Source organism: Canis lupus, chromosome X (assembly GCF_048164855.1).
Source record: "Canis lupus baileyi chromosome X, mCanLup2.hap1, whole genome shotgun sequence".
Taxonomy (NCBI): domain Eukaryota; kingdom Metazoa; phylum Chordata; class Mammalia; order Carnivora; family Canidae; genus Canis; species Canis lupus.
The window spans coordinates 90,928,769-90,945,494 of NC_132876.1; the positions used below are offsets into that span (position 1 = coordinate 90,928,769).

The 16,726-nt window shown below is 52.2% G+C and overlaps 2 long non-coding RNA genes across 4 annotated transcripts in view; both read left to right on the forward strand.

Annotated features, from left to right (window-relative positions):
- The first annotated feature begins 6,067 nt into the window (after positions 1-6,067).
- LOC140627375 (uncharacterized) overlaps positions 6,068-16,726 on the forward strand; it is a 38,144-nt gene continuing 27,485 nt past the window's right edge. The window contains exons 1-2 of one of the 3 annotated variants that reach the window (XR_012026159.1): positions 6,068-6,253; positions 13,683-13,838. This is a non-coding gene — a long non-coding RNA (uncharacterized lncRNA). Of the gene's footprint in view, positions 6,254-12,929; positions 13,232-13,261; positions 13,839-16,726 lie in introns of those variants that run through there. The other 2 variants (XR_012026158.1, XR_012026157.1) reach the window with 2 other exon arrangements.
- Positions 13,851-16,109, forward strand: LOC140627376 (uncharacterized). Its single transcript, XR_012026160.1, has 2 exons — positions 13,851-14,415; positions 14,896-16,109. It is a non-coding gene; the product is annotated as an uncharacterized lncRNA (long non-coding RNA).

The following is a 16,726-nucleotide window of genomic DNA, read 5'->3' on the forward strand; positions in this document are numbered from 1 at the left end:
CTGAGGCCAGATTTTCGAATGTAGCAAAAGAGATGGGGAAAAAAATTTTAATATGACAGCTTTCCATTTTTTGAAACATTAGCTGCTAATTCACATTTGTTACAATGCTGTGGAGGCCAGATATGGAGTGTGGCCCCCTGGCTCACACCTGCTTCTCCGCATTTTCATTGGGGATAGTGTCCTTCAATGTGGGATGCTCAGTTCTTCCTAAGACTGACAACTTCGAGACACATAGACCTGGTCCAGGTGGCAGGGCTAATGTCACAGGGCCGGAGGACTGGGGAGGGCATGGGGGTCCAGATGGAGGCCCTCTGAGAACAAAGGGGAAGACCTGCTTTGCTTCTGGCTTGGGTCATTGCCTTTTCCTGGGTCTGCTCCCATGAAGTGGTGCTGCCTGCTTCCCTCAAAGTAATGTTGAACGCACTGAAATCTCATTCAGTCCAGAGAGTTGCCAGGAAGGGGGTGCACACAGAGCCCCCGCTGCCTGGGCGGAACTCACCGGAGCTGGGGGATAGCCAGGCCGGCTGTGTTAGTTTCCTGGGGCCACCACACTGGGCGGCTTGAAACAACAGAAATCCATTCTCTCGCAATTCTGGAGGCCAGAGGTCTGCAATCAAGGTGTCCATCACAGGGCCACGTTCCTTCTGCAGGCTCTTAGCGGGGATCCTTCCTTACCTCTTGTCGCTCTTGGTGGCTGCCGGCACTCCTGCGCATTCCTCAGCTTGTAGATACACCCCCCCCCCCCCATCTGTGCCTCAGCCTCACATGCCCACCTTCCCCACGCTGGTCTGTGGCTCTCCAGATCTTCCTCTCTTTACAAGCACAGACAGCAGACAATGCATGCAGGACCCACCCTGATCCACTAGGACCTCCTCTTAACATGATTACACCTGCAAAGACCCGGTTTCCAAATAAGGTCATATTCTGAGGGTCTGGGTGGATATGATTTTTGGTGGGGGGTGGAGGGTGGGGGACACTATTCAATCCAGGGCATGACCCATGGCAGGTGAACCCTGCCTCGCTGGTTCATCAGGTGCGTGTCCCGGATGGCTAGTTCAAGGTCCCATCAGGCTGCACCGAGGACCACCTCCAAGTCCCTGCTAGCCTGGGAGGGGCCGGGGCAGGCAGGTGGGAGCTCAGGGTTCTCCAGGGGTGACAGAGACAGAGCCATGGGAGGCTGAGTTCATCATCAGTGGGCGAGGATGGAGGGTGGGCCTGGTTCCCCCCTCTACCCACTCCACCTCCACAAGGCTGATGTGAGACACTGGGCACTCTGCCCCGTGCTGGACAGGGCACACTGTCACCTGGCCCCACAGCTCTGGCAGCCTGTGTCTGACTCCAGGCTGGTGTTGACAGTGGACATCTGTCCCGACAAGGTGAAAAACAGCTGCCACATGGCAAGGGTTCCTGAAGACCTCCAGTGCCTTGAGAATGAATCTCTGGGATGGGGAGAGGGGGCACGCAGACAGTGTGTGTGATGAGGCTCTGACCAGTTTGAGGACCTCCTCAGGGGCCCAGAGAGCCTGCGTCTCAGATGTCAGGCATGGATCCATCCTGGCCTTCCACATTTCCATCCTTCAGAGAGAGCTTTTCCACCCCTGGCATCTTGTATTGGCCCTTGCAGCGACCTCGTGGCCTTGCACTGCCTATGTGCCCCCACTCTGGCTATCCAACGAGGATCTCTGTTCTCTGCGGGCAGAGGGCACTATGTCCACGCAGAAAAGGTGGCAGGGAGTCCGAGGAGCACCGGCAGCCCCTTTGGTAGCATACAGCCCCCTGAGGCAGAAGCTCTGGCATTCCTGAGTCGGAAGTGACATGAACTGCCACCAAATCAAACCTTCCCCGGAGCTTTGAGTCCCCTCTCCATGGCTGCTTTTCAGGGTCACCCCGTGCTTGAAAAAATTGCAGACACAGGGCACCTGCTGCCCCCAAGGCAGCCCAATTCATTTTAGACAAGTCTAATCTTTATCAAATTCGTCCCGATGCTGAGTCAGAATCTGCCTCCCTGGCACTTCACCCCTTAATCCTGGTTTATCCACTGGGGCCCAGCGCACAAGTATAATTCATCAAATCATCAGCTATCAGAGCTGGAGGCCACCCAGGCCAACCCCTCATCTTAAGTTCCCTCTCCTGCTCCCGATGCCACTTCCAGATGCACCAGCCTTGGCCCGGATTGTCTGCCGCTGCACTTGTCTGCTTCTTGTGGGTTTGAATAGCATTTTATTCTTATTTTCCTTGCCAGACTCGGATGCCCTTTCTGAAAAATCAGGTTGGCCTTGTCATCCCAGGGAAGGAAGGGAGGGCGGCGAAGGATTTCCGTACGGGCCTGACAAGTGGAGGCCTCGTGGCCACCCTCACGAGCACAAGACCGGAGCGGGCAGGAGATGCGTTCGCCCACGGCGGCAGGCCTGGCTCCCCGCACGCCCCAGACCGACACGTGACCCCTGGCTGCAAACAGCTGCCGTTCTTCCTGCTTGCACCCCCAGCCCGATATAAAAGCACACCCATCATAGTATTTATAGAACTAGTAAATAAAGAATAAAATCGCAAGTTAAAGTAGGTTTTGATTGCCTACGTGTTGGTAAAACCCAGCTGGAATAATTTGATTCATGCATGAAAAAATGCCTCCAAAGCAGGGCCTTTTTTTAGTGTGCCGAAACTGAATCCCGCCTGCCACAGATAGAAATTTCTGCTCCTATAGTTTGGCTCCAAGACTAAGAATTCAAATCTAAAACGAGATTCCAAGAGAACTAATTATTTGCTCCCTCGAAATATACCAACTAGCCTTTCCCCAATCTTGCAGACGAAGCGGCTGAATGAAGGAAGGGGTGAAACTGCCCCCACCCCCGTGGGAGGGAACAAAGACCATGTCATCTGTCAGGGCTCTGGACATAGCCCCGTGGCTCAGAGAGCGCTGTTTTTAGGCAAAATCAGCTGCCACGTGAATTTGATTTCTGTTCCCGGTATCAAGGGGCTGTGACTCATTTTATATTCTGCGAGTGGATTTTGAGGAATGAAAAATCTATCCTTCCCACCCCCAGCCGCCCACTACCTCAAATAAGGGTTTCCCCTTCCCACGACACCAGATTGCTTCGCAGACAATGCCACTCACTTGTTATGGGGGACTCTTCCTGCCTGTAATGCCCCCTCACCGCACCCCCCTACGTGCACACATGCACACGTACGTAAAGCCTCAATATGGTGACCTTAAGAATTAGCTTGAGAAATACTTTTGTTTTAGAGACTGTGTGGGCTGGTGGAAAGACAGAAAGAAGCTCCACCAATTGAGAGCTGTGCTTTGGGGATTTGATCCCAGGACGTAAGCTCCCAGAAGAAATTCCTTCACTGCTCTTGACAATTTTTCTTTTACTTTGATACATGGTCTACCAGTTAGGCATCCAATTGGATTTCTGAGAGTCGTCTTGAAAAAATATGAACACTTGTGAGAGGATGGAGGGGTGCCAGTCACTCACCGTTTAGTGAGAATTAGTCCAATACAATTTCCTCTGAACACCTTCGTGGGTTCAGCTAAACTGAGACAGTGAGATTTGGGGAGATGTGGGGCAAGAAAGAGGGGTGATTTTAGCAACAGTGTGCCTTGGGGATGGGAAGAGGCTTGCAGAGATGGAGGACCGGAGGGAAGGAACAGTAGGAGGGAGAAGAGAAAGAATGGATAAGAGGATGCCCCAAAGGCAGATTTCCTCTCTGCTACCACCTTGCAGAGACTCCTACCTTTGGCTTCCAACATTTTCTTATGTTCAGATGCATTTCCATGGACTTCCGTAACTTGTTTAAGGAGACTGACCATCATTTTAAACACTGATTTCACGGGGGACATTTGCTCGCAGTTCTGAACAACCAGACAGAAAGTGAATTTGATGGGGGCGGGGACAGAAGGAGAGAGAATCTGAAACACACTTCCCCACTGAGCAGAGAGCCCGATGTGGGGCTCTTTCTCACGACCCTGAGATCATGAACTGAAATCAAGAGTCAGACGCTTAACCGACTGAACCACGCACGTGCCCCATGAGTTTATTTATTTATTTTTTAGCCATTTAGGTTGTGCAACTGACAAAAGTGACATTCAGGAAGGCAAAAGGTGTCACGTGGGTCATAATGAAAAACAAGTAATTCTTCTAGATGTGGAGCACAGTGTCACAGATCAAGGAAGCGCTCTCCATATAGAGAAATCATGGGGACAATCATGCAGGGTCATGGTCAAGTGCTTTGTCACTGAACCCTGCCACCCCCTCCCCACTCCCTTGCTACCCTTTATTTTCAGTTCTACCTTCACAGGGGCAGTGGGGATAGTTTCTGGAGTGCAGCCCCAGAAGTGCCCAGATCCCTCTCTGCTGCCTGTTGATGTTCATTCCCACCATAGGGAACGTCTGTGGAAACCTAGTTAGCCATATTCCAATGATTGCCATGGCTCCGGCGGTTGAAATGATGCATGGCTTCTTGTCATGAGGACGCTGCTAGAACCAGCAGACTCCTGGGCCTGCAGTGGTTTCAGGACAGCAGGCAGCAGCGTGGACAAGGAGGAAGGAAGACTTCACCCCAGTCGGCATCGCAGACTGAGGATGCCCAGCGGGAGCGGTGATGGTTAAGTACTTGGCACGTGTACTTTTCTGGGGACAAGCGAGCTCATTGCTTCTCCAGATTCTCAGAGGCATCCCGATGTCCCCCCTCTCAAAAGACAGAGAAACCAATGGCACAATTAATGATCTTACCTTCACAGTAAATGCTTTGTTATTAGAGAAGAGACTCAAAGAAGAGGATTTGTAGTAAAATGGTTTCATCAGTCAGCATAGGTAAGAGCATGCCTTGGTAACAACTTCAGTGGCTTACTATAAAGGAGCTTGGGGGCACCTGGGTGGCTCAGTGGTTGAGTGTCTGCCTTCAGGGCAGGTCCGGGGATCGAGTCCTGCATTGGGCTCCCCGTGGGGAGCCTGCTTCTCCCTCTGCCTGTGTCTCTGCCTTTCTCTCTGTGTCTCTCATGAATAAATAAATAAAATATTTTTTTAAAGAGTTTAGTCTGTACTCACAATCTGAACCCAGAACAGGCCGACCGGAATATGTCCCACAGCAGTCACTCACACATCGGGACTGAGAAAGTCTTCATCTCCCCCTAAGTTGCCATGGAGGCAGGAAAACCAGGTGGCTCCAGAGCTCACTGGCAGTCACTCCTCCACCCAGGAGTGCTGGAGTTAATTGGCCCAAACAAGTCACACGGCCAAATTGGAAGTAGTGGGAGGACCTTGCGGTCCAGCCGCGTGCCCAAAAGGAGAACCGGAATATTTGTGAACAGCCCTAATGACTACCGCCGTGATATAAAATTTTTTGAAAGAAAACCATAAAGTGTTCAGCTCATCCACTTTAAAAATTAAGAGCAAGGAACATAAAACTGTATTCAATAAATATAGTAGATAATAAAAAGAATTTCGCTTCCAAGTTATGGCCAATTAAGATAGAAAAAGTTAAGGGGGAAGAGATTGCAAGAGAGGAGAAAAGGAAAGTGGAAGAAGTGGTAAAAGAGGGAGGAAAACTGGAAGGGATTTTGTGGGGGAGAAGGGGGGACAAGGCTAAACATGTCATCCAGGTTGGTCTTTTCTGCTGACTGAGCCCCGCATCTCAGATCCTTTGGCCTCAGCTCCTCCGGAAACCAGTTTTTTTCTAGCACCCCATCTTTCTGGGGCCACCCCCCAGTGCCTACATGGGGCTCCATGCAGAAAACACATCCCTGCATGTGCATTTCATAGGAACAACATACAAGAAGCTGTCAAAGTGGAGCTAGAAGCCGGGTGTGGTTTGTGGACCACTTCCCCCACCCCTGGTCCTCCCCCGGCCCCCCCCCCACCAGCCACCAGGGTTCCTTTGTGTATGAAGACCACCTGCGTAAAGGCTGTGGAGATACCAAAGTCTGTCAAAACCAGCGAGGAAAACCTCCTTCCTTTAATGCAGTAACTTGATTCAGTGCACGTGGTGAAACTATTACATAAATATGCTAAGCACATCTTTTATAATAGAAAAGACTCGTTCGTTCTCTCTGTACGTCCGCATGTTTTAAAGGCATAAACTAGCCCCAAGGGCTGCGTCTTTCTCCACCCCCACTCCTTTCTCGGCTCCCAGAGCTGAGATTTCCTTCTGCCCTAGGAAAGCGATGCTTCTGTGGCGGTCCTCCTGTGGCCACCTGCTATTCCCACTCTGGGAATGGAGAGGTCAGCCAGGACTGGTCTCTGTGCTCCTGGAGGAGGTAAGTGCCTAGCTGAGAGATGGGAGCAGTCAAGGGCAAGGGGAGGAATCCTGGGGGTAAGACGGGGCTGGGAGGTCTTGTATTTTCCAGATGTGTATCACCTGCCATCACCCCTGGCTAAGGTGGTGGGAATATCGCCATGCAAGGGCCTCAAACTCTATATCATTGAGCTGTCACTGTCTAACAAAATACCCCAAGATTTAGTGACCTCAAACAAGGACCATTTATTATTTCTCATTAGTCTGTGGCTTGGCCAGATGCTTCTTCTGGTCTGGGCTGAGCTCTAGGTTTCCACTGGGCTTGTTCATACACCCAGCAGGCTGGTATGTTGACAGGGGCTTCTCTCACCCACTGCCAGGCTAGCCAGGGCTTGTTCACATGGCCATCATAGGGTTCCAACAGCAACAGGAGGGCAAGTCCCAATGCTTCAGTGTTTCTCAGACCCTTGCCTGGGTCTCTCGTATTCCTATGTCATTGGCCAAAGTAAGCCACGTGGCTAATCCAGATGAAGGGGTAGGGAAATAGCCTCTAATCCTTGTTGGGAGGAGCTATGAAGTCACTTTGTAGGCACAAGGATATCAGGAGGGAAATCCTCTGTAGTCATTTTTGTCATCTACCACTCTCGATTCCCCGCCTTTCCATTCCACTTCTTCATTGGTGTACATTTCCCTCATGCTCTTCCTCTCTGCCCTACAATCCAGGGCACGCAGGCAGCATGGGACCGTTGAGCACTACTCTGTGAGAGATTTGGGGTACCGTTACACACAGGCAAAGGGACCATGTCTGGGGTGTGTATGACAGCAAAAAAGAATCCAAAAATAACAGTGGGTTTAACCAAGATAGAAAGTTCTCTCAGGTTCAACAGGCAGTTTAAGACCCTTGATGAAATCATCAGAGACCGAGGCTTCTTCTAGCTCACCGATGCCTACCACCCTCAGACAACCTCCCTCATCCTCAGGGTCTTAGAAGGCTGCTAGAGCTTCACCCGTCACATCTGCAGGCCACAATATGGGGGAAAAGGAGAAGAAGGAATGATCTTTCTCTTCAAGGAGGCCTTCCAGTAGTCTCACTCACTCCTGCTGACATCTCGTTGGTCTGAAATTAGCCATACTTCTGGGTACAGAACACACCTACCTGCTCGGGTGGCTCAGGAAAAGCTGGGCATGTTGATATTCTAATAAATTTTCTGACTAAGGAGGGGGAGCAGAATGGATGTTGGGATCTTTGCCAAATGAGGTCTTTCACAAACACATTATGTGATGGTGAAATCATGAGACATCTTTGCACATGTCTTATTTGCTGAATTATCATACCTGATGTGGAGTTGCGTCAGGTCATCAGTTCAGCTTGGGTAAAGGCACATATTCCCCTCCTATGGCCTCCGAGGCTGTTTGTCATCCCCTGTGGCCCAGCAGCCTCTTGGGCAAAGCTCTGAGAGGGCCCAGGACTGGCTCCTCTGTTTCATCCCAGGGCCGAGGTTCATTTTCACCTTTTCCTAATTTTAACTATGGTGTGACGATCACATGGTCAAGTTCACACATTTGCAACGTGAGGCTCAATGACTCTTTACGTCTTGCTTCCATGTAACCACCACTCAGATCCAGTTAGAGAACATTTTCGGGCCCCCTACTCCCACCCAGAAGGGTCCCCCTTGCCTGTATTCTACTGACACTCAGGCCCAGAAGTAACCGTGAGTCTCGCCTCTGCCACCATTGTGGCAGCAGGTTTTCTCAGGTCACCCAGATTCTTCTGAATGGCACCTATGCCTCGGGCCTCTGCTCTGCCTGGTATTTTGGGGTAACACTTCCCTTTCCCTGTCTACTGTATCCAGGCAGGAGGAGAGCTAGGAGACAAGGTTGCGGTATCCAGGGTAGGGTAGAGGAGTGACCAAACTTGAACTTTCCTGCTGAGCTTGATCAGAACTCAGCAGCACCCAATCACCTGCATAGCCCAAACCTCCTGGCACCAGGTCATAAAATAGCATTAGGCGGGATCCCTGGGTGGCTCAGCGGTTTAGCCCCTGCCTTTGGCCCAGGGCATGATCCTGGAGTCCCGGGATCGAGTCCCGCATCGGGCTCCCAGCGTGGAGCCTGCTTCTCCCTCCTCCTGTGTCTCTGCCTCTCTCTCTCTCTCTCTATCATAGATAAATAAAAATATAAATCTTTAAAAAAATTTAAAAAAATAGCATTAGGCACACCTGGCCAGCTAACTGGTCCTCCTCTTCTCTTACACAGACTGTTTCCTTGCTGGTTCTGGCCTCCCTATCTCTCAAGGCTTCTTTGTGTTCCTAAAGGAGCACGGTTTCCCTGGGAGGGTGCCTATCCCCTCCTATCTCCACTGCCCTGCCTGGTCACGTTCTCCCTGCCAGCACCAATCAAAGGAACTTGACAACTTATACGATTTGACATGCTCTTTGTGGCCACCATGACTGATGTGTGCAAGGGGCATGGAGACCCACCCTGGTTCAATCAGACTGACTTTATGATGGAGATGCTCAAAGTGAGGTCTTCAGACCAGTGACATCAGCCCCATCTGGGAATGTGCTAGAAACGCAGATGCAGGCATCTGGGTGGTTCAGGGGTTGAGCATCTTCCTTTGGCTCAGGTCATGATCCTGGGGTCCTGGGATCAAGTCCCGCATTGGGCTCCCCATGAGGAGCCTGCTTCTGCCTCTGCCTATGTCTCTGCCTCTCTCTGTGTCTCTCATGAATAAATAAATAAAATCTAAAAAAAAAGTGAACTCCTTCCATGAGGTATTTCAAGAAAGAAAGAAAGAAAGAAAGAAAGAAAGAAAGAAAGAAAGAAAGAAAGAAAGAAAGAAAGAAAGAAACAGATGTTTGGGCCCCATCCCAGACACACTGAATTGGAACCTGCCTTGTCACCAGATCCCTAGAGGACTCATGTATCCATAGTGTTTAGGCTGTGACACCAAGAGGCGTGCTAAGGTGGCAGTAGGTACTTGGTCAGGAAGCAGGGGCCCCCAGAGGCACTCGGGGTGGCAGCTGCACAGAAGGACCCACGGCTGTATTATCTTGTGAGGTCTTAGTCATCCCGTCTGCTCAACCCCATCACCCTCACCTCTGGTGTTAGAAACTGTCCCTTTCTTACTACCCATCTGCATAATCGCCTCTCTGCCACAGAAATCCGAAGATTTTGTGTTAAGTTTGGCACAAAGGCATTTGGCAGCAAAACCTGGTTTGAACTGCTGGGAGGCTTTTTATAGTCATTATTTATTCCACTTTGTATGACTCTTCATATGTTCTGGCACGGCGATATTAATGTGTCTGATTACCCGCCAGGGGATGTTTCAGAAGACCTGCTTTCTGCACGTCTTACCATCCTAATGCACAAGAACTTCTCAATCCAGAGACTCATCGGGCCTGAGGGGTCCAGGACAGGTTAGGGACTTTTATCTCCTTCTCCTCTTGGAGATGATGCGTTCCACTTTCTAAAAAATTTTCCCCTTCCTGGCAAAGAATAATCCTAACTGTAATTATTGTTAATTAAAAAGGTAAAACTTGTGTGGAAAATTTTAGGCTATGGAAGTAGGGGACCCCCGTGTCTGCTCCTCGTCCTGGCTCTGTGTCTGTATTGCCTATTGCCTTTTTCTTTTCTTTTCTACACGTGTAGAGTGTATCCTGAAATGCATGTGGGCACACACATTTTTTTAATTTGTTTGTTTGTTTGTTTATTTATTTATTTATTTATTTATTTATTTATTTATGAGAGAGCGAGCGAGAGAGAGCATAGAGGGAGAGGGAGAAGCAGACTCCCCACTGAGCAGGGAGCCCAATGCAGAGCTTGATCCTGGGACCCCGGGATCATGACCTGAGCTGAAGGCAGCTGCTTAACTGACTGAGCCACCCAGGTGCCCCCACATTTTAATAATAAAAGCACAATCACTCTTTGCAGAGCCTCCCTGCACCACCCCCACATAAACAGCGTATCTGGGAAAAACCGCACAGCAACACTTAAACGTTTGGCAGAGGCTGTTGGTGCCCTGCTGTATCCCTGGAACTTCCTACTTGCAGGTGTGCCGTCTAGCTGCCAGCGTCCACGTCCTTGGGCTCGAGGGCTGTCTCCAATGCCAAAAGCAGGGAAGGCTGGAAGCGCCAGGGAATTAACAGCTCAGGAAGCAGCCCTCAACCAAGGACTCTCAGGAGTTGGTGAATAGTCCTGCCAGCAACCCTGCTCTTGGGCGATAGCTTGGAGGCATTTCCTCGAGACCCCGCTGCAGGAATGAGCTCCAGTTGTCCATAGGGATAACCAGCTTGAGATCCAGAGCACATCTTCTTTAAAAAAAAAATTATTTATTTTAGAGAGAGAGAGAGTGAGCATGTGCTTGCACGCAGGTGGGGAGGGAGTCGGGAGTCGCAGAAGGCCCGAGAGAATCTCAAGTAGGCTCCTTGCTGAGCGTGGAGCCGGACATGGGGCTCGATTTCATGACCCTGAGATCACGGCCTGAGCTGAAATCAAGAGTTCAATGTTTAACCCACCGCCCAAGCACCCCCGGAGAGCACACCTCCTCTTGCCTGCCTTCCCTGCCCTGCTCCCTTCCCTACTTTCTCTACCTCCCACTTAACAAACGCCTCTCCCATGTTTCTGCTGCCTCCTGAAAAAATAACTTGCCCTCTAATGCTTGTCTCAGGGTAGATTTCTGTAAGAACCGAAACTATGACAATTGAGAAACACCTTTTGCTGTTTATTAAGTGTTGAGCATGCCACAGTATGGATATGCCATGATTTCCTTAACCATTTCCTTATTACAGTCCTGTTATTGGATAATCATGGGGCTGTTGATTTTTCAAGGTGACACGTGAGGCTGTGATAGAGCTCCTCGTGCATATATTTTGGGGTGTGAGCATGGGTATTTCTGGAAGAAAGGCTCGTAGGGGTAGAGTTTCTGGTTCAAAAGGTAAGGACATTTAAAATTTTGTTAGATACACAGGCATTTCCCTTAAAATATCTTGGATGTTGCATCGTGTTCTCTTTCAGTGTGTTTGCTCCATGTCGGTAGGCTGGCTCGGACCTGCTCCGAATCTGCATTCTTCAGGGAGCATGTGCCAGCTCGCAGGGCATCTTCTGCTCCCATTAAACACACACAGGCACACTGCATTTTCACAACTGTCCCTAGGCTATGATTATGTTGCCCTCCTATAACTAGCTCTTTATGAGTTCAAATGCTCCTGCCCCCTGCCTGGTGCCTTACAGGGGCCTGGTGTGTTTCCTCAAGCCAGGTGTTGGAGGGAGAATCTGGCCACCCTAGCCCTCTGCCTAACCCTTCATTTCTGTCTCCTTCCTGGCTGGCTGTCTTCCCTTTCCAGGTCTTGTTCTGGAGGATGCCCTGTCTCTACCCCAGGGCTGAAATAGATTTATATTCGTCTTTCTGTAAACACTTTGAATATGTCTTATCCTCCTCAGGGATGGGGGTAAGCAGAAAAGCTGAGCTGAGAGCTGGAGAAGAATGCATTCCTGAGGCTATTGCTTAAGTACCTAGAACTAGCCAGACCTGAAGCCTCACTATTTGTTTTGATTTGTGTCCCTAGAAGGAGATCCTGAGACAAGGGTTTGGTTGTAAGTAGTTTATTTGTAAGATGATCACCGGGAGCACATGTAGGGGAGTGGGGAAGTGAGGCAGGGATGAGGGAGAGGCCAATGATGGCTAGAGTATTGAGTCAGTTACCCTTGGGGCATCGGAGGCTGAATCCTGTTGGGGATCTCTGGAAGATAGTGTGAAACATACTTTTAAGGTAGCCACTCGAGAATGAGGGAGCTGGGGCATTTATCTATCTACTGCCTGACCATCACCGGTCAGAGCTGCTTTTGAGGGCATTAAGTCCCTGGCACTTCCAGCTGCCTTTGTACATGGGCCAGGGGGCTCCTGTGGCCAGAAGATGAGCCCTGGTGTTCACTGGCCACCTTCGTGCACAGGGGCGAGTGGACGTGGGCACGGCACTGACACCCATTCCAGCAGTCCTGTCTGTATGGAAGCTGTACCGTTAAATTGCCTTTGTTGTCGCTCTAGTTCTCTCTGTTGCTTCACAGCACCCGGCCTTTCCCCAGCATTTTCTCCCATTAGGTGCCAGTCTCTCAGGCCCCACCCCCAACGCAGAGAAACATTTTGCATTATATGGTTTCCTTTTTCGTGCTGTTTCCTTCTGAATACCCTGGCTCACAGATCTCCCTGCATTTTCCCTATTTGTATAGAGAGTTCTGTCCCACTCTGGCATTCCCACGGTGGCTTCTCAGGACACACAGTGAGAAAGAAGCCCCACTGGTTCTGAACAAAGTAGGTAGGGCTTATTGGGACCACCCCACGTGCGGATAAGCAAGCGGAGGCCCAGAGAGGCGGTGTGCGAAGGCCGAGGCCACACAGAGGGTGGTGGGCAGAGGCGGCCTCGGAAGCTAAGTTGGCCTCGAACCCTCCGCGTGTCTCCCTCAACACGAGGTGTTTGCAGAATGCGTGGTGGTCCATCCTGCCGTCCAGATTCCCACGGGCAGGGGGCCACACGTGACCTCACTTAGGGGTGGAGTGGTGGCTCCTGTCTTTATCGGCATTTGGCAAAAGGAATCCAGTCTCCTCAGATGTGCCCGTGAAGGGGACTAAGAGAACAGTTCCCCGAGGAGCTGGGAGCATGAGAAAGGCCTGGCTCCACCTTGCAGGGATCCTCAGCCCATCTGGCCGGAGCAGCCCTTTCTCCCGGAGCCGGGCCTCGGCTTCTGGGAGCCGCGGCTCACGCTGGGCTGACACTTAAAGACCCACAAAGGCCTCAGAGGGGAGGCTCCGCCAGGGGCCCCGGGGCCGGGAACACGCAGGCCCGTTCAGCTGTCGCCCGGCAACGCCACACACAAACATTTGCTGACAGGAAGAGGCGAGCGGCAGTAAAGCCGCCTGACAGGGAGGTGATGGGGCGACGGGGAGAGGCGGAGGGAGACGGCGTGTAACTGCCAAGCGGGGGTCTGGCCCGTGGCCAGCGCGGTGAGTTGAGCGTCTGTGTCCCTGCCCTGGGCGTTCAAGGAGAGCGCCGCCCGCTGCCAGGTTTCCAGGCCCAGGCCCCGCCGCCGTCTGGCCTGGGCTGACCCCGGGAGGACGCACGCGCGGGGTAGCTGTTGGCACAGGTTGCCACCCCTGTCCCACGTCACCTCCCGGGGCGCTGCTCCTGGACCCGGCTGTGCACGGCGAGGCCCGCTCTGGCCCAGGGGCGCCGTCCGCGGACCTCGCTCTGCCGGGCCGCCTGCTGCGCGCTCCCCGTTTTGGAAACGGCTTCTGAGGACGGGACGGGTCTCTTGGCCACCACAGGCCCTTTTACCCTGACGCTCTGCCTCCCGGCAGACCAGGGCACGCCTAAGTGGGGAGGCCAACACAGACACCCCGAGGCTTCCAGGTGGGTTTTTTTTTTTTAAAGATTTATTTATTTATTTTATGATAGACACACAGAGACAGAGAGAGGCAGAGACACAGGCGGAGGGAGAAGCAGGCTCCATGTAGGGAGCCCGACGTGGGACTCGATCCCGGGACTCCAGGACGGCGCCCTGGGCCAAAGGCAGGCGCTAAACTGCTGAGCCACCCAGGGATCCCCTTCCAGGTGGGTTTTGACAACGCTAGAGGCATCATCCTTCGGAGGCCCCCCTTGACTCAGTGGGCCTCCCACTCAGCCCCAAATTAGTCCCAGAGCCCCTTCCAACATGCCCACAGTGGCTGTACCGTGGGGACTCGGGCAAGAGACGGGAGGAGGGGAGAGGGAAGAGCAGAAGCAAAGCTGTCCCCTACCCCCAAAGGCAGCTGCCCCCTGGCCTCTGGAAGGTCGACCCGACAGCAGGCTGTGGAATCTGAGAGCACTCCTGTAGCTTCCAAGAAATAATTATTCCCAGGAAAGTGTTTTCAATTGGAGATAAACTGCTGTTTAAAGCGCGGAGAGGACAGAACGCGAACAGTGGCAACAGTGTGCGGCTTCCCCAGCGGGCCCGTCATTAACCACTGCTCCCCGAGCTAAAGGCTGCGGCTCTTTCCCCAATTAACAGCCACATTCCAGCAAGCTCCCTGTTTATCAAGGCATTAGCGCTGACATCTGGGGACGGCGCCTGCCCAGGCCTGCCAGCAGGGAGGACGGAGCGCCCGTCTACCCACACTCACAGCCGCCCGGGCCCAGGCCTCGACACACGGTGGGCCCCCCTCCCAGCCGGCCTCTTCCCGTTCCCCGCGCACCGCCCTGTCATTCTCCCACCAGTGACACGTGGACCTCTGTGTGACTGCGAGCGTGTGCACGCACACCCGTGTGGGAGAGCCTTGTTTCAGGAGAAGATGGCGTCTGGGGAGGATTCTCCAAGGAATTCTCTGAGAATAGAAATCATTTCTCTACCTTCTCAAGCCTGTGTGTGTGTGTGTACGCGCACGCGCCAGAATGCGTGCACCTGTTTGTATGGCTGTGTGTATGGGGCGTGCGTCTCTGTATGAGTGTGTGTGTGTGCATGTTTGTATGGGTGTGTGTATGTGGTATATGAATGTGTGTGTGTATGTGTGTATAGAAGCGCCACAGCTCCTCTCTTCCTCCCGTTTCTCCCTTCATTATGTGCCCTCCTTTTCTCCCTTGCTCTCATTATCACTAAAGCATTGATGAAACCCCTTTCTGCCCCCTCCTCCAGGCCTGTACGGATTCTGTTGATCTCAGATGTCCTCATTGCAGTCATTTGAGCCATGGTCCTCCCAGTGGTCGTGAGAGCAGGAAGCCCAGCAGCTGCCTCGTTCCAAGGACCCGGGATGGCTGGGGCTGGGAAGGCATTCACTCTGCACCACTAGGCCCTCCCACGTGTGGCCCTACCCTGGCCGTGCTGGGCTCTGCTGCCGCTGGCATTACTTCTGCCAAGCTCCCACTGTCACCTGCGAAGCACACCCTTGCCCGATCCCCTAAATGTGGGCATCTCCCAAGGCTTGCTTCTCGGCCTCCCCTCTGCCCCCTCTGCTCCAGCAATCCCCCAGCAGCAGGTCACTGAGTGCCACATGGTGACTTTGGGACCCTGAAATGCACAGCTCCGTCCTCAGCCTGCTGTCACCTTCACCTGGGTGCTCTTGTAGCGCTATTGATTCAAATGAATCAAACCAAATCACCCTCTTTCCTCCAACAGGGTTCCCCATTGGTGTCAGCGACATGTGTCACTATTCAGTCAGCCCACACTTTAGAATCCTGTTTGCCTCGCCCACCTGTCCCTCAAAGCCTGCTGGAGCAGGTCCTTGTACAAGTCCTCTGTCCCTCCCTCTCCTCGTCCCCCCCGCCTGGCCACCCTGGGACTCTACTGTTGAACTGGAAAGAGACAGGAATGGGCCCCATCCCCTCAGGCTGAGAACAATGCCCTCCACCCCCACTGGGCTCTTGACCTTTGAGCCCTCCTACACACAGCTGCTAGAAGATTCTACCTCCTGCCAGGGGCCCAGATCCTTCCTCATCCCCCTGGGCCTAGAATTGATTCCAGTGAGTTGACAGTAAATGGTGTGGGTGCCAGGCCCTTGCAATTTGTGGCTTTGAACAAATGCTGGTTAGTATTTCAACGACAAGAGTAGGAGGGGTGGGGGGGCAGTCAGGTCTCACCTGTCTAGCGAAGCCTTCTGAGGGGAGATCTTCTGAGGGGAGATCTGATATTCTGACGAGCGGCCACTATCCACCTTCCATCTTCTCCTCAGCCCCCATGGTTTAAGTGAAGACAGCCATGCTCCCAGGGTCCTGGGGTGGACCATGGCCCAAACTGGCCAATTGCAGCCAGGCAGCAGCAGCCCTGGGGATTTTTCTGGAACAAAAGTGGGGACAAGGCACCCACTCTAAATCATGATTACTCTACTAATAAAATGTAAGTCTTAAACTGCTCATGGACATCTTGTCATCACTTGGGATAAGTGCCTGGAATCAGCCACGCCTGAAGCCAAGTACTTTTTAACATGTTGGCTTCCTGAGCCAATCTTTTTTTTTTTTTTTGTATTGAGCCAGTTTGAGCGGCATTTCTCTGCCTTAGAAGCAAGAGTCCTGTTTGCCTCAGCCCTGAGAAACCCCTCTCTGTTGAGAACTCTAGACCCTTGCTTCTATTACCCTTCACTGGGCCACGATTCAGCATCGTGGGTGCTGGAGGCCGGTGGCACCTGTCTGTCATGTGCCACCAGCGTGGCCCGTAGGTGATCATTACTGACAAAATGGCAGATGACCTCCCGCCACAGCCACCTTACAGTTCCCAGCCTTCCGGGAATGGTTGCTACAGGCCAGGCCCTAAGTGCTTTACCTATGCCAGCTTGGTCCTTACTATCATCTGAGATGGGAATGATGCCTGTCCCCGTTCTGCTGCTCAGGAAACTGAGGCAGGGAAAAGTCATAGAACACCACCCAGGTAAACATAGTTAATGAGTTGTAGAGGCAAGATCTGACTCTTGGCTGGCTTGCTCCAGAATGCTTGTTCCTAACTGCCCTGCCCTACCACCTCTTACATGTGCTAC